General features: G+C 42.8%; 1 protein-coding gene across 4 annotated transcripts in view; it reads left to right on the top strand.

The window, feature by feature from the left end:
- The window catches only part of PLD1 (phospholipase D1), a 272434-nt gene that overhangs the window by 49063 nt on the left and 205300 nt on the right, over nucleotides 1-18071 (top strand). For 2 of the 4 annotated variants that reach the window (XM_056807221.1, XM_056807219.1), the window contains exon 1: nucleotides 10467-10667. The exons of the other annotated variants lie outside the window; for them this stretch is intronic. The gene's annotated coding sequence lies outside the window, so the exon portion shown is untranslated. Of the gene's footprint in view, nucleotides 1-10466; nucleotides 10668-18071 lie in introns of those variants that run through there. 4 annotated transcript variants of the gene reach the window in all.

The raw sequence follows: 18071 nt of genomic DNA, 5'->3' as shown, positions 1-18071 counted from the left end.
CTTGGAATCAAGCAAAAATCTGGCTTTGAAAAGTTCTCTAGACACTTATCAACTAGCTGGGTGATCTTGGGCAAGTCCTCTTATTTTTCTAGATCTCAGTTTCCCCATCAGTTAAGCAAGGTTTTTGGACTGAATGAACTCTGTTGTCCATCCCAGCTTTAAATCTATGATACATGATCTTATGAATTTCATCTGACACTTACTAGCCTTGTAACCATGGAAAATTCCTTTAGCTATCTATGCCTCAGTTTCCTTGAAGGGAAATCGAAGATTATGATACTGGTTCCCCTATCAGGTGTGGTGGCTTTTTGCTGTATTTTCCCTGGTGAACCCAAGATCAGTTTCAGTCCAGTAGGGGGCATTAGAGTAGAGAAGGACTTTAGGGGGTAACAAGAACAGATCTGAAGAGCAACTCAAGATAGAAAGAACATAGTTAATTGCCCAGCAAATTGTACTTCAGTGGATTGTGTGAGTACTCAATTCTGACCTTGAAGACCGCAGTCCCACCCTACCTTTCATCTTGTATGATTCACATCCATGTTTTCCCAGAGATTCTCTGGGGAAGACCTCCTACAATCTTTGACACAAATAGCCCAGATTAATGTTCTTTGGGGAGCTAATGGGAGAGAGAAGCCACGTCATGGGGCCATAAGTTTAGAGCTGGAAATGGCCTCGGAGGTCATCAAATCCAACCCCTTCATTTTACAGATGAGGAAATTGAAACTCAAACTTGGTTAAAGGACTTGCACTGGTCTGTGAAGTCTTTGGGTAAGAGGTGACTTTTGAGATGGATCTTGAGGAAAGGATAAGATTCACAGATTAAAAGAATGTGGTGAGCACTGGCCAGGATATAGGGGCAAAGGTGTAGGTAGGAGTCAGGGGAGAAAACCCAGGGGATGTTTGGGAGACATTAGGTAATCTGATTTCTCTGGAGCAGAGACTTCATATAGAGAGGAATAAGAAGTAAGGCAGAGATAAAACTCAGATGTAGAACTTGGAAAATGTCAGTTGTAAAGAGTGAATATATCAAAGACAAAGATGAAATTCACCACTTTAAAAAAAGAGTTTAAAAAAGAAGGGAAAAAGTGATAGGAAAATTGTGTTCATTCTGTTAGGTCAATGTGGAGACAGATAGAAGGGGTTAGTAATTAGAGAGCTGGCTTTGGAGCCAAGATTGTAGTTCAGTCTGGCACATACTCGTTGTGGGACCCTCAGCAAACTACTGCTCCTAGCAACTCTCTTTTGAAGACTAAAAGTTGCTGAGAGGAGTCTGTCTGATCTGTGGTGGTGGAGGGAGTTTTATTCCTGGGGGATCCCTCTACCAATAAAATAATAGGTTTGTTAAAAAAATGGAAATGTGTCCAGACATTTAAAGAAACCATGGAGGGGGCAGCCAGGTTGCTCAGTGGATAGAGATCCAGGCTTAGAGATGGGAGGTCCTGGGTTCAAATCTGGCCTCAGACACTTTCCAGTTGTATGACTGACAACTCATTTAACCCTCTAATACCACTCTTCTGCTTTGGAACCAATCCTCTGTATTGATTCTAAGACAGGAGGAAAGGTTAAGGGAGGGGAGAGAGAGAGAGAGAGAGAGAGAGAGAGAGAGAGAGAGAGAGAGAGAGAGAGAGAGAGAGAGAGAGAGAGAGAGAGAGAGAGAGAGAGAGAGAGAGAGAGAGAGAGAGAGAGAGAGAGAGAGAGAGAGAGAGAGAGAGAGAGAGAGAGAGAGAGAGAGAGAGAGAGAGAGAGAGAGAGAGAGAGAGAGAATATCATGAGAGTACTGGACAAATTGGAACCACCTGGATTTGATTCCAGCTTCATATGCTTGCTAGCTGTGTGATCCTTAACAAATCTCTTTGCTTCTCAAGGACTGCATTTTCTCATCAATAAAATGAAGGGGTAAGACGTTATGACCCTTAAGTTCTCATGGTTGAAATGCTAAGAATCTAATGAAGTCAACTAAACTTTCTGAAACTCAGTTTTTTCACCCGTAAAATGAAAGGATCTGACTTCATGACACCTAAGGACCCTTTCAGCTCAAATTCTATCTATGGTCCTGTGAAGTCACATAATCTCTCTGGACCTCAGTTTCCTCATTTGTAAAATGAAGAGAATTAGATTTGGCCTCTAAGGTCCCTTCCTTCTTGAAATCGATGATACTATGACACTATTCATGCTGGGTTTATGGCATCAAGTAGTGATTTCCTGGGAAGCAGGGTTGAATGATTCACAAATAGTCGACACATGAGCCATGTAGTCACCAAAAGTCAGCAGGAAGGACCAGTTTTTCTCTCTCTGGTCCTGTGGGAGCCAGCCCTGAACTTTCCCACAATCTGTTGACTTGCTCCTTCACTTCTTACCTGTGATCCATCCCCACCAGCATCTGAGCACACTTTTTAGGTCATTGTGGCTGGGACAGAAGTGGAGATTGTCATGATGGGTCCATCATGGAGGGAGGAGGAGAAGAAGAAACCAAGTACACAAACACATGCCATCATAGATAATAGTCCACATGGGTGTCTGAAGTGCACTTGCTACATTTCTGTGAGTTTCATTTCCTCCTATGAGATTCTGAAGAGCTTTTCTATAAAGGAAAGAGAATCTACACACCCCTCTACAAGAGGCAATGGCAAGGCATTATTGGGAAGTTAGCAGATTGGTGCATAATGCCAGTGACGAATTCTGGAGAAGCCATGGAAAGAATAGCACCAGGAGAGGAGGCAGGCCAGTCATTTAGTCAGAGTGAAGGATAACCAGTGAATAGCCTGGAGGTAGTGTAGAGTAGTGGGTAGACTATAGCTAGACTTGATCTTGGGAAAAGAGGACTCATGCTCAAATCTCTCCTATTTCACTATCTTTGTGATCTTGGTCAAGTCATTTAACCTTACTTGGTCTCAGTTTCTTCACCTGAAAAATAGGGACAATGATATCCCTTACCTCCAGAATGTACAAATAGGATTAAAACGAATGCTTATTGATCAAATGATTTAGAGACCCTTTAAGGGATCTTCCGGCTCATCCACTCTAACCTTTTCATTTTGTTTATAATTAAACCAAAGTTGAAAGCATTGACTTGCCCATAGTCAGACTAGCTATTATAGTATTATACAGTCTGAGCCTCCCCCAAACCCCATGTATCAGTAGGTAGTTTTTTTTTAATCTTCATTTTATAGATGAGGAAATTGAGGCAGACAGAACTTAGGTGACTTTCCCAGGATCATATAAGGTATCTGAAGTAAGTTTCAAGCTCAGGTCTTCCTGATTCTGGGCCACCATTCTATCCAGTATCTCAAATGAGATCGTATTTGTGAAGTACTTGGCACATAGTAGGACCCTCCCCTTCCTTTGGATACCAAGCTGCCTATAGATGGAGAGACATAAACCAAAACAGACCTTGTCGTAATAGGCTTATATTCTGTTAGGTACCTAATTTTCTTCAAAGACTCAAAGCAAATAATTTTAATTTTCTTTTTTTTCTATTTCTTTCTTTCATTCTATCTTTTTATATCCATCTTCAAATAGTAAAGAGAACACAAAAGTAAAAGACAGCTGCCCTATGCTTTTCATCTCCTACAGATGCATATCCTCAATGAGTAGTACTACTGTGAACATAGCAGGATATATATTCAACCTCCCTCCTCTCTCTCTTCCTTCCTTCCTCCCTTCCTCCCTCCCTCCCTCCCTCCCTCCCTTCCTCCCTTCCTCCCTTCCTCCCTTCCTCCCTCCCTCCCTTCCTCCCTCCTTCCTTCCTTCCTTCCTTCCTTCCTTCCTTCCTTCCTTCCTTCCTTCCTTCCTTCCTTCCCTCCTTCCCTCCTTCCCTCCTTCCCTCCTTCCCTCCTTCCCTCCCTCCTTCCCTCCTTCCCTCCTTCCCTCCTTCCCTCCTTCCCTCCCTCCTTCCTTCCTTCCTTCCTTCCTTCCTTCCTTCCTTCCTTCCTTCCTTCCTTCCTTCCTTCCTTCCCTCCTTCCCTCCTTCCTTCCTTCCTTCCCTCCTTCCCTCCTTCCCTCCTTCCCTCCTTCCCTCCCTCCTTCCTTCCTTCCTTCCTTCCTTCCCTCCTTCCCTCCTTCCCTCCTTCCCTCCTTCCTTCCCTCCTTCCCTCCTTCCCTCCTTCCCTCCCTCCTTCCTTCCCTCCTTCCCTCCTTCCCTCCTTCCCTCCTTCCCTCCTTCCCTCCTTCCCTCCCTCCCTCCCTCCTTCCTTCCTTCCTTCCTTCCTTCCTTCCTTCCTTCCTTCCTTCCTTCCTTCCTTCCTTCCTTCCTTCCTTCCTTCCTTCCTTCCTTCCTTCCTTCCTTCCTCCCTCCCTCCCTCCCTCCCTCCCTCCCTCCCTCCTTCCTTCCTTCCTTCCTTCCTTCCTTCCTTCCTTCCTTCCTTCCTTCCTTCCTTCCTTCCTTCCTTCCTTCCTTCCTTCCTTCCTTCCTTCCTTCCTTCCTTCCTTCCTTCCCCTCATTTTCTGTCTTAATAACAATTCTAAGACCAAAAAGGGCTAAGCAATAGGGGTTAAGTGACTTGCCCAGGGTCACAGGTAGAAAGTGTCTGAGGCCAAATTTGAATCCAGGTCTTTCCAGGACTCCAGACCTGGTACTCTATCTACTGAGCCACCTAGCTTCCCCTGTACCTAATACTTCTTGAGGGAGCCCATTAACTTTTGGAAAGCTCTGCTAGCAAGTTTTTTTTCCTTTTCACAAGCTTAAATTTGTCTCTTTACCATTCATTCTTTAACCCTGACCATTGCTCTTGAACCTTTCCTATAGAATCAAATAGATTAAATTGAATCTTACCTTTAGGTTTCTTTCTTTTCTTTGGACAATAACTGGATATTTCAGGGACTATTGTCCCAATCTTGTGGATAACAATCCCTGAAATCTCCAGTTGTTTTCCAAAGTGTATAAATTCAGTGAGGGCAAGGACTATATATTTTATTTTCCTCTTTGTATCCCCTGGAGCTATCACAGTGTCTGGCACATAGTAGGTACTTACTAAGTATCAATGGAATAATCGGGAAAGACAAATGAGATGATATATATGAAAATATTCTACAGTCCTCGAAGTGATGTGTAGAAATCACATGTTATTTTTCTAAGCCTCAGGAGGGCAGCCAGGGGAGCTGAGTGGTCTGTCCTACACTTCTCATTCCCTTCTTGAGTGTATGGTTGGTATCCCTTGCCCCTCCCTGCCAAAAAAGGCAGAGAGGAGCAGCCTTTCAGGATTGGGGCAGTTTTTCATCATATACCATGGTCTATATGCCTGATCTGTTTGAAATTCTGCCCCATAATCCTGGAGAAGGGGGCTGCAATAAGAGAGCCCTAGACATAATAATACCTCCAGTGCTAAGAGCCAAGAGCTCTTTGTGTTCCTTCTCTGCTTTTTGGCAGAGGGAGGGGAAATATCTGGCCAGCCAGTGATTTCCTGGGGATGTGGGTGGAGTACCAAATGCCAGCCAGAAATCTAGGGGCCTCACACTTGGCTGAGAGGATGCAAGGATTGTGGGAGAAAGGTTGATCCAGAGTATTTTAGTGGGCAAATCCCTAAGAAGCTGCAGATCAGAAGAGTCCAATCTTAGGAGGGTTCTAGAGGGAGTCTGATATCCTGGCTGATATAAACTCATGAAGTAGAATGAGCTAAAAAATCAGGAAAGGCACATTAGGTACCACTCAGTTTGGCACTAAATAATTTTCTTTTATGTGCCTTTCTAGCATGGAAAGCATGCTGGATTGAGAGTTGGGGGTCCTGGGTTTGAACCATGGCTCTCTCACTACTCAAGACCTTAAGGAAGTCAGCTGCCTTGGACCTCAGTTTCAAACTTGTCAAATGAACTGGGGTGAACAGAGAGCTTTTGGGGTCTGTACTAGATGTAAATCTCTGATCCCATAAATGAAAGGGATTAAAAACTTCTGGAATTGACAATTTTGGCAAGAGCAAGGAAGGGAGGAGATGGAATTTGCTTCTCTGGAGAGCTGAGATAACCATCTCTCTTTGAAGGCTTAGGCAGGAGTCCTACTTGGAGCTGGCAAGACTAGCCCACCTCCCTCCATCTCTTCCATTTCAAGGCCTCTCTTGACCCCAGAGGAATTTTTCTGGAAGCTTCCTGGAGAAACAGAAGAGTGTATTATAATTTGGCTGTGAGTCAGTAGGAGTTGTTGTAAATCCCCATATTTGTCTAAGCAGACAGTTAAGGCTCCACATGAAAGAGATGGCAGTGGATGTAATTAACTTCTTTGCCAAAGCCCTTTCGTATCCTAGAGGAATGTTCTGCCTTGAGGCAGCACATTGTAAAGTGCCCCAAATTCATATACTGTGCAAGACATGATTGTTCTCCTTTAGTTTGTTCACTACCCTCCTTCTAACATAAACACTGATTTTTTTTCTGTTCCTTCCTGCTCTTCCCCCTTCCTCCCATTAAGCTATAGCCCTCAATCTTTCTGAGCCTCAGGTCTCACATCTGTAAAATGGGAGGAAGTGGAATTGAATTACAGTCTTCCAGTTCTAACTCTATGATCCTGACTTTGGGTAAGTATCACACAGGTGCTGTAAACCTCACTTTCCTCATTGGTAAAATGAGGGGGTTAGACCAGATGTTTTCTGAGGTCCCTCTTAGCTTTAACTCGAAGACTCTCTAACTCTAACTCTCTAACTCTAACTCTTAGACTCTCTAAGCCTTAACTTCCTCATCTGCAGAATGGGAGGAAGGGTTGGATCTGATGATCTGGGAGGTTCCTTCCAGCTCTGCACTTTCAGACTTCTTCCTTGCCAAGATCTCAGCCTTCCCTGGCTTTGGCCACCAGGTGGTGGTGCTGGCTCCTTTTGGAAGCCAGAATCTGAAATCCTGGGATTTGTTTTCTTTTCTCCCTTCCTTGAAGGAGAAAACCCTTTCACCTTGCTTCCTGGGGCCAGGTAAAGGCAGGTTCTGATGAGGTAAGGAAAGAAAGGCTTTCCCAGGCTTTGTGTAACTTCCATTTGACAGGAAATACAAGAAAATCGACTTGGCAGCAACTTACACATACTTTCCTTGTGACATTTTGACTTGAGGAGAATGATTTCAAGATAATTAACCCTAGGAAGGAATAGCTAAATTGAGGATAAAATGAGACTAGCCAAAATAAAGGAGCTCTGGAGACTGTGAGTTGGGAAGATAGGCACTCAATAAACCCTTGATGGATGAACGAAGTTCCTTTCCCTCCAATCATCTGTTAGGGGAACAGAGAACACCCTTTTGGGGAGCCTCCATTTCTGTTCATTTCTAGAGAAGCAATCTGGTAGGGTGGAAAGAACTCTTGAATTTTGGGCCAAGAATTTGGGATCTAGTCTAGGTGCTATTTACCTACATGATATGAGTGAATCACTTAACCACTCTGGGACGGTTTCCTTCTCTGTAAAGTTAGAGTTGGACTAGATGACTTTTAGAGTCCTTTCTAGCATTCAATAGATTTAAAATATGATTTCTTAATGCAATAAGGCAGCTAAGTAGTGCAGGGGTTGAAGAGCTGAACTTGAAGTCAAGAAGACCTAAGCTCCTACCTCCAGCTTTGTGACCTTGGGTAAGTCCCAGCCTCAGTTTACCCATCTGTAAACCAGAGATAATCATAGCACTTACCTTCCAGGGCTATTGTGAAGATCAAATGAAATAGCTTAAAGTGTTTTGCAAACTTTAAAGCTCTATGTTAAATATAAAGCTATTATTATTATAAGCATGTTATTTTATAAATATGATATACCTTTCTGTTATACAGGGTGTCAAGAATTGTTCTTACCACTAAATGTTCCCTGGTCTCAAGAAGTTCCCATTCTACTTGGGGGTGGGGAGTAGGACTGTGAGAGAGGGACATGTCATGCCCAGATAAAAGTCATAAGCTCATAACACTAGGACTGGGAGGCTTTTCAGAGGCCAGCTAGTCCTCTCCCTATTTTACAGATGAGGAAACTGAGGTCCAAGGAGGTAAAATGATTTGTCTAGGGTCAAAGAAGCAGTAAATATCACAGGTGGGCTTGAACCCCCGTTCTTTGACTCCTGAGCTTTCATATTGTACTGCTCTTCTTTGAATTTCAGGTAATTAAGTAAAAAAGCATATACAGTGTCATCAGAGCAGGTGGGAGGGGGTGAGATCCCAAAGCACTAAAAGCTAGGGTTGTCAAGAAGGACTTCCTGTAGGAAGTGGTACCTGATTAGAGTCTCTTAAGGCACTTCAGATCCTAAGAGGAAGGGGTGAGGGAGTACTTTTTGGACACTGGGGCCATATTGAAATGAAGAACACACTTTGCTCCCTCAGGAAGGGAACAAGAAAGCATTTATTCACCACAGTGCTTGAATCTTTTAGGGAGAAAAAGCAATAATCTTATCATTTGTCTTAATCAGAATGCCATGGAAAGAATATTGGATCGAGTCTGGTGACTGGGATTCAAATCTCTTCTCTGGCATTACCAGTTTGACTCATGGGGAAATGAATTCTCTTTCCTGGGCTGTTATACATTCTGACAAACTCACTTAGCCAAAGAAGATTTGAAATCAACTTGGAAGATGGGTATCACCTTAACTTTGGACCTCATCCTTTGGAAAAAATGCACTTTTAAAGAAACATTTTTATTCATAGGTTTTGGACATATGAACACATGCCATGGGGTGCCATTTTACAGATGAGGAAACATTGAGAGTACAAGATTCTCAACATCTTCTTGCACAGTGAATCTGATCTCTAGCAACTTCAGAGGAGAATTCATAGGATTTCAGACTGGAAGGGACCTTAGAATCTTTCTAGTTCAACTGCTCATTCTACACATGAGAAAACTGAGGCTTAGGTACTAGAACTCATCGTCTAAACCAGGGCCTTTGGTTCTAAATTTAATTCACGCAGGGCATTTAGGCTAGAGTGCCAGGCCTGGAGTTGGGAGAATCTGTGTTCAAATCTGGACTCAGACACATCCTAGCTGTGTGACCCTGGGCAAGTCATTTAACCCAAATTGCCTAGCCCTTTCCACTCTTCTGCCTTAGAGTAGAGACTAAGACAGAAGGTAATTTTGTTTGTTTGTTTTTTAATTCTCTCAAATTACTTAGTGGAAGACAATTTACTGGATATACAAAGACAAAAATAAAAAGCAATCTCTGACCTCAAAGAGTATCCATTCTTTTGGGAGGTTACAATCAGGAAGTGATTAAATACAAAGTATTTTTGTACATAAATATATGCGTGTATATATGTGTATAAAATTGTATAGAAATGAATGTAAAGTGTTTTTGAGAGTTATAAAGTGGGGGAGTGGAGGAGAGAAGAGGAGAAGAAGAGAGAAGATGCCTCCAGGAGGAGATGGCACATCCTGTGAAGGAAGCAGGGAAGCAGAGATTAAGGAGGGACTAACTGTCTTCTTTCTAGGATAATAGGATATTAGAGATTAAGGTAACCTTAGACTTCATCTAATCCAGTTCCCTAATTTTATAAAAGAGGACATAGCTCTTGAGAGGCAAAAGGATTTATGGGATCCTGGGTTTCTAGCTGGAAGGGACACCAAGCATCATCTTGGGTCAATCCCCCTCATTTTACAGTGGAAGAATCTGAAGCCCTGGGGGCTTGGGACCTTCCCAAGGTCACACAGGTAATCATTGGCAAAGCTAGGATCTAAACCAAGGGTCTTTGAGTCCAAATCCAGTATCCTTTTCACGGAACCACATTGACTCCATCTGTGCGAAGCTGGAGAGTGCTGGAGGCAGCTAGTGCAGGCTTGCAGGAGCCGATTGTTAAATTTTCAACGTGAGCATTTCCTGGCAATTGCCACAGAGCAGGGCTTGGGTTTTTTGTTTCATTGATTTCTAGCCTTTCTTAAAAATGAGGACAAAAATGTTAATAATGCAAATTAATTTTAAAAGTGTGCCTTGCGAATATCCCCCCCCCCACACACACACACTAATCCTTACTCCAGTCAATGGTTAAACACATACCGGTATATCGGGTGCAAAGGTACGCCAAATCCCGGGCTTTCTCCTTTGTACCAAGCAATGGGATTGCCAATAAATTGCTTTCCTCCTCCATTTTAGATATTAGCAAAACCCCACCTCAGAAAGAAGCCTTTGGAACTTGTCCACATAAAGGAGGGGGGAAACTGCCCAGAATTCGAATGTTTGTTTGAGCCCCGCTTCCCAGGCAGCCCTTAGATCTGCCCCGAGTTGGGCATCTTCCCCGGCTTCTGTAACTTCAGGAATTTCTTGGCAACAATGGAGGGCCCTTGTTAAAATGAATTGGTGGTTCTCATACAGGGCTGGAGGGCAGGCTCCGGGGCCATAAGAGCCCCCTTTGTTCCACGGTTTGCTTCGGACTTCTCCCTGGCACCAGCCCGAGCTCTGTGGGCCATAGAAAAACAAAGCCCCAGGAATCCTGCGCTCTCCCGTTCTGCATGGGGCTCTGCGGGCCGGCTCACACTTGGGGGCGGGCTCTCAAGTTCAAGGTTGCCGTCCATAGGCTGCAGTGCTACTGTGGGCGTGGCCGCGGCTTCCCCTGGCCTGAGGGAGGCCGCCTGAGTCCTGGAACTGGGGCTCGGCACTGGAAGGAGAGGGAGCGAGCGAGCGAGCTTTCCCAGGCTCCTGCTGTTTGTCTGCGGCCGGGTGTAGCTTCCTCGGAGGGCAGAGCTTGGAGAGGGGGAAGATTTTGTCACCAAGCCATCATGACGCGCCTTCTCTCCCAGGGGCGCCAGGTCAGTAAAAACCAAGTTTGGGACTTCGGGAGAGTTTGAGGCTGGACTTTTGCTTCTGGCTAACGGGCACGGGAAGCGTGGGCAGCTAGCAGATAGGGGCAGAAAACTGTTGCTTCCTTGCTCCCTGCCAGCGGACGAGCGCAGTTAGGCCCGGCTGTCAAGGCAGAGTCCCCGTGCCCAATTCTTTGCCCCCAGGATGGGCGCGTCTGGCCAAGCTTGGGAGGCAGGTGGGAAGCCTGCCGGCCGGGTCCGCGAGTGGCCTGGAGGCCTTTTTTCTCGGTTGCTTTATTTGGGTACTCTCCCAGGAGGGCGTACAGATAGTTCTGCGTCTCGGGCGCCGGCGGTGGGCTTTAAGAATTAAGTAGTGGTCAGTGCTGGGCTTACCAGCTGCTTGCGTTCTCACCCGACCAGACGCTGGGCTGGGCGTGCTTGACAGATGTGTGTCCCGGTACGAGGGTGTGACATGTTTGGGCCTAGTGTACTGCCCCTGGCAACCGCACGGACGTCGGCTTTCGGGTCTGGCAGCTCAGGGGTCTGGTACATGAGCACCTTTGGCTTTAGAGAAAAAGAGGTGAGGCAAGCCCCCACTTTAGGCGGAGGGCTGTGGATGCGGAGCGTGGCATATGCCGTCAGACGCGGTGGCGGCGGGCGGCATTGTTTTTCACATAATTGTTTTAAGTGAAGGTGGAAGGGACTTTGGAGAAGAGGAGCCTGAGGCTCAGCAAGGTGCTTATTCCTCCAGTGCCATACCAGCTGTCAGCAAAAAGCCCGGCAACAAGTTAAAAGAGTTCGAGTTGATTCTGCTAGCCTGAAAGTTTCCTTCCCTTGTCTCTCATTTATCAAATTGATTGATGAGTTATTTCAGCCACGTTTGACTCAGTGATCTCATTCAAGGTTTTCTTGGTAGAGATATTGGAATGGTTTGCCATTTCCTTCTCCAGTTCATTTTACCGATGAGGAGACTAAGGCTGACAGGGTGAAATGACTTGCCCAGAGTCACACAGCTAGTGTCTGAGGCCAGATTTGAACTCAGAAAGATGTTTCCCCCCCACTGTGCCACCTAGTATCCCTCATATAATTTAATCATTTTTTAAAAAACCCTTACCTTCAGGGGCAGCTGGGTAGCTCAGTGGATTGAGAGCTAGCCCTAGAGACAGGAGGTCCTAGGTTCAAATCTGGCCTCAGACACTTCCCAGCTGTGTGACCCTGGGCAAGTCACTTGACCCCCATTGCCTAGCCCTTACCACTCTTCTGCCTTGGAGCCAATACACAGTATTGACTCCAAGACGGAAGGTAAGGGTTTAAAAAAAAAAAACCCTTACCTTCTGTCTTAGAATCCATAATACCTATTGGCTTCAAGGCAGAAGAGTGGTGAGGGCTAGGTAATGGGGGTCAAGTGACTTGCCCAGGGTCACACAACTAGGAAGTATGTGAGGCCAGATTGGATCCCAGGACCTCCTGTCTCTAGGCCTGGCTCTCAATCCACTGAGCCACCCAGCTGCCCCTTATCAAGAAATATAAATTATCACTAGACAAAGTACAGAAAGAATAGACTGGTTTTTGAGAGTTGTTAGTATACATTTCTTTTTTTTTCCTTTTTAATCCTTATTCTGTATTAGAATCAATACTAAATATTGATTCCAAGGCAGAAGAGCAGCAAGGGCTAGGTAATTGGTATTAAGTGACTTGCTGAACCCAGGACCTTCAATCTCCAAATCTGGCTCTCTATTCATTGAGTCACCTAGCTGCCCCATTATTAGTATACATATATATAGATACTATTAGTACACATATAAAAATGTTTCTTTTGTAAACTTATTTTAGGTAGGCCAGGGTGTTAAAATGCATTTCACTGAGGTTGTCAAAAGACTTGGATTCAAATTCAACACACCCTCTCCCTCCATGCTTCCAGTCTGTGTAATGTTGGGTATATCACTTTTCCTCATCTGTAACCAGATCATTTGAAAAAAGCTCTGCTAGGCAGTACAAAGAAGAAGCAGGTCAATTAGGTAATGGTTTAATGTCTGCCATATTTTTTTAAATGTCATATCTCTTTACCTTTCCTCTACTCATCTTGTATGTATCTAATATATGATGTTATTTCTCCAATGGGAATTAAGTTTCTTTGGCATAGGACTCTTTGCCTTTCCTTGTGCCCTTAGCTCAGTGCCTGGTGCAGAGTTAGGACTGAGCGAATTCTTCTAGACTGATTCAGGTAGATTTTAGATCTAGCTCCAACCTAATGGTACCTAAGCAAAAGCAGATGACTAAGTTGTTTAGCTAATTGCTTCTTCCAATATTAATGGAAAGAGCTCTCCATTATTTATTTAGGTTCTCCTTTCCTCTAAGTGGTTCTGGATCAGCTCCTTCCAAAGAAAGCTTGAGAATGAATCTGCTAAACTTCATGGAAGCCAGTTTTCCTCCATGCCTGAGGCTTCAGATCTGGCCATTTTCTTGGGTGTCTGATAATTAGGACTTCAGTAGCAGAATGAATCTTGCTTTCCTTCTCTCAAATTGGGCAGTGGTTAAGATGGCTTCTGTCTAGGAGGTAGTTTCTTTGAAAGAGAGAGTCTCTGAGGCCTTGAGGAAGCTTCAAGGTGAGTGTCCTCACTTACGGTACTTCTAATGTCATTAATGACAGAGTCATTGACCCATAAAAAGAAAAGACTTTCAGGAAGTCTTTTCAGCAACAAATTGGAGTTTGACTTTCCTGAGTATAGCTACCAGATATTAAGGAAGAGAATCATTAACTTGGAGCCAGAATGGACCCTTTCTTTAAGGTGTGTAGTTCAACCACCTCATTTTATAGTTGGGGAAACTGAAATCCAGAGAGAGTAAGTGACTTGTTCAAGGTTACTTAGTAAGGGGATGAGGCAGGATTTGAATACAGGTCTTCTGACTCCAAATTTTGTTCCTTTTCTCTTGTACCAGGATATCTCATGTTTTCTTCTTTGGTAAACTCATTATGTCTTCTGGATAGTGACAAAAACTTGCAAAGCTTGTGGTTTTTACTGACTTTTAGAACTCCTTTCCCTGAAGATATCTATCTCCATGATGTTTGCTGGTTGTAAATCATTTTTTTACATACAATAGTAAATCCACTTCAAACAATTAATGATGATGGCCATTAGAAAGGTGCTGATATTGAAAGGGTATGTTGAAAATCCACACAACCAAATTTTAGGGTTTTTCCATAGATACATTTTCTTTCAAATTACATTAAAAATGAAATTACAGTACAGTGAGTTTTATATATACTGATATCTCTCTTTTTTTTTTTTTTGCCAAATAATGCCTTTTCTAGTCCAGGGAAGGAAAAGAGGGAGGGATACCTGGGAATTTTAATGTTACAAACAAATAAAAGAAGAAAGACTCAATATAGCCAAGTGGAAGAGTGCTGGACTTGTAGTCAGGAAGGATTGAATTTAAATTCCTCCTTAGACACTTATGAGCTGTCTCACTATAGACAGTTTTATCTCTCTGAAATCAGTGTCCTAATCTATAAAATGAAATGATAAAAAAATAATAATGATATATAATTATATAATAATATGTATATATAAATAAAAATAATATCTACAGCGCCTTAAGGTTTTCAAAATGCTTTGTAGAATATATATTATTTGGTGAAAGTACAACTATGTTTATTCCTTTGTTTACAGTTGAGAAAACTGAAGCTTACTGAGGTTAAGTGATTTGCCCAGGGGCTTGAACCAGGACTTTCTGACTCCAAATTCCCCCAAAAGCAGGAACCTCAGTGGCTTGTCATGTAGATCAGAGATAATGTATGTAAAATGTTTTCCGAACCTTAATATCTTATTATACATGTCAACTATTATTATTTTTTTAAACCTTTACCTTCCATCTTGGGATCAATACTTTGTATTGGTTCCAAGGCAGAAGAGCAGTAAGGACTAGGCAAGGGGGTTGAGTGACTTGCCCAGGGTCATACAGCTAGGAAGTGTCTGAGGCTAGATTTGAAATTAGGACCTCCTGCCTCTAGACCTGACTCTCAATCCACTGAGCCACCCAACTGCCCCCTTCTTTACTATTATTATGGCACAATATTAAAAATCCACAACTCTTGGCACCAGAAACTTGGTAAATTTCAAATTCTAGAGATCCAGAGTAACGGGAGCATAAGATGCCATGCTGATAGAGAACATTAGAGATCTTTGTTGTCTGAATGTGGCTTCTGACTGGCTTTGTCCCTTAGGTATTCACCCTTCTTTCTCTTCTCTAAATCCTGAAATACCTTTTCTTCCTGAGGGCACCTCTGTTACTACCTGCCTAGGTTTTATTCTTACACTCTCTCAACTTGTTACAACTAGAGCAGAGGGTTCATTCATTCTTACTCAATGTGACTTCCTGTTGGCATTCAGACAATTCTAGGTATCCCCAAAACCTCAGAGAGGTTTCATAGCCACTCAGTTATCAAGCATGTGATAGTCATTTTATATTAAATAAAGCTCATCCTCCAAGAGAAGTTATTTAAACAAACCATCTATAATAGTTCTGTCTAGCTTTGGAGTCAGAGAAACTGAGTTCAAATTTTTCCCCCTGCCACATGATCTGTGTGACCTTGGGCAAATTACTCTGAACCTCCATTTCTTTATCTGTAAAGTTGGACTAGGCAGCACAACTTAGAATCTATGATCCTAAGACTGGTAAAGTTCGGAACATGGGGAGAATGAATTTTCCTTTGCTAGCTCATTTTCTCAGTGTCAGAAGGATGGTGATTCATTCACTAATATTTATGAAGTACCTACCATATCCAGTAAAAGGAGTGTACAAGGAAGAAGGTAACAAATCAGTAACTAAGTTCAACATTAATTCCAGGGAATGTTTTTTTCTGACTAATTGATCTGATTGGTTCTCTTGGGTTAGACCAGCTGTCCTTATACCTGAATTCACTGCCTCTTTTGTTACTTCTGACTGTTGTCTGGATAACAATAAACATATTAAGAGCTAGAAATTGAAAAAGTCTTTAAGAGTGAAACTGAGGCTAGATTTGTCTGGATCTATGAAGTATCCAAAGTAGAAATAATATAACAGAATTTGGGACGTGGAGGTTTTGGTGTATTATATTCCACTCTCTGCTCAGATTTCCATCCCTGCTAGTGACTACTTTAGGAAAAATTACTGCCTTAGTCAGAATAGCATATACTATTTTCACTGAGAACTAGATTAGACTGAGAGAAAAACTTCAGAACTAGGAGTTTTGGTTCCATGCATCCTTATCAATTTACTTTCTTTCCTTTCTGAGGTTAATACTTGGCATTTACTTCATGCCTGAAGGCATACAAAATACTCTTCTCAACACATAGCCTTGTGAAAGAAATGATGGACCTACCATTGTCCCTATTTTACAAATAAGAGAACAAAACTAAGGGTCAGAGAGTCTAAAGGACTTTTCCAGGGTAACATAGCTAATACGTGTCAAACCCAGTACTTTTGGTTCCAAGGACAGGGCCTTTCTCAGAATACAGTCTTGTTTAGTGTTATTGATGTTTCTCTGGTTGAGCATGATTTGCATAGAGGTGTATCTATTGTTACCCTCAGTAGAACATAAACTTTGTCATCTCTAGCTCTTATTATCTAGACATTATTTGGCTCAGTACTGGTTGTACTGAGTACAAGGTGTCTTTGTTGGCATGTCCTGCAGCATCCTCAAGCTATGACCAAATTCCATATCTATAATCTGTCTCCATTTTCTCTTAGTACTATTGAGTGGGAATAAACAAGGAGATAGAGAGGAAAGGGGAAGAAAATAAATATTAAATTCCTACAATATGTCAGGCACTGTGCTAAGTACTTTACGAATATCATCTCTTTTGATGCTTACAAAAACCTTGAGGTAGGTGCTGTTATGATCTCATTTCACAGTTGAACTAGATATGCTAAGTGGCTTGCCCAGAGTCACACAACTAGCAAGTATCTAAGGCCAGATTTGAACTTGAGATTTTTGTAAGCCCAATTGGTTGTTTCTTTGGGGATAGGGAGGACTGATAGTTTGTCAATCTGTTCCACATCCAATGCATTCTTTAAATATAGGAGCTCACTAAGAATATCTTTTGTCATGTGTGATAAAGAGCATGTGTTACAGGAGATGAGACCCTAAGATACTACCCACTGAAAGGGAATGTCTGCAAATATGAACTATACATTATAGTTGTTGAAGAGATGCCACAAAGAAAAGGTCCATAAATTTTCCAAAAGAACACTAGATTCAGAGTGAGGGTTTGAATCTTGTCTTTGACATTTAGATAGAGTGGTAGAGAGATAAAGCATTTATTAAGCACTTACTATATGCCAGGGATGGGACTATGGTCTAGAAATGTAAGTACATGCAAAAAGAACAGTCCCTGCCCTCAAGGAGCTTATACTCTATTGGGAGAAACCCAAACACACAAAACAAAAAAGGGAATAGAAGGAGTGAGGTACTCATGCAAGGAAAAGATGGAGAAGTCTAGAAACTGAAGAATACAGAAGTGTGCTACAGCCCATTTGAATTGGTTCACTGGAATTGATTGTTAAATTTTCAGTGTAAGTATTGTTTTATTAGTTAATTAGGCTTAAGGAAGTGATGGAGAAAATGTTAATGCAGGGGTCAACTATGTGGCTTGATGCATTTAGAGATCTAGGCTGTAAGGGGTAAATTTAGGGGTTTTTGACTAATATATTATACTAATGGTTGCCAGGGATTAATTCAAATCCCAATAAAAATACTCAAGTCAGTTTGGGAATTTTATGGTGGTTTAATTAATATAGAGGGAAGAAATTAAGAGGAAGAAAGAGAGAAAGGGGTATAAGATTTCTCTGGCCTAGCTTAAACCAAGGGGAGTTCAGAGACCTCAGCCACAAGGCCTCCTCCAAGATTTAATCTAGTTCGACTTCCAGCCATGAGGCCTCCTCTGAGATGAGGGGCCTTGTAAGAGGATGGCATTTTAGGAAAGGTAAAGGAAAAAAAGGAATCAGCCTAAATTCCGAGAGAGCTCAGGGAAGACGCCTCACCTGACCCATGCTATTGAGCTTCTCCCAGTCACTGCACCAAGAACACTCAGCGCCAAACCTGGACAAGAGCTACAGGCATGCCAAGACACCAAGACGCCCAGCATACTGTCACCAGCCACACCGCTGCTGAACCCAATGTCTCAGAGAGAGAGAGAGAGAGACCCAGAGCTCAATGCCTCCACTGCCAAAGAGAAACTGACAAGAGGAAGTGACTCGAATATATAGACATTTTTTATATCACTTCCTGCATCTCACATGTATCAACGGTAGCTTAAGCTTGACTTAGGACAGCCCAGGGTGTCTGTCAGTTGTTTCTGATTTGTCATTTGCTACCACATGTCTGTCATAGACCATCCTCCTCAACACTTAATCCTTAAGTAGGGGTGTAGG

This window comes from Monodelphis domestica, chromosome 8 (assembly GCF_027887165.1).
Source record: "Monodelphis domestica isolate mMonDom1 chromosome 8, mMonDom1.pri, whole genome shotgun sequence".
NCBI lineage: Eukaryota > Metazoa > Chordata > Mammalia > Didelphimorphia > Didelphidae > Monodelphis > Monodelphis domestica.
This window is presented reverse-complemented; position numbering and strand designations above follow the sequence as displayed.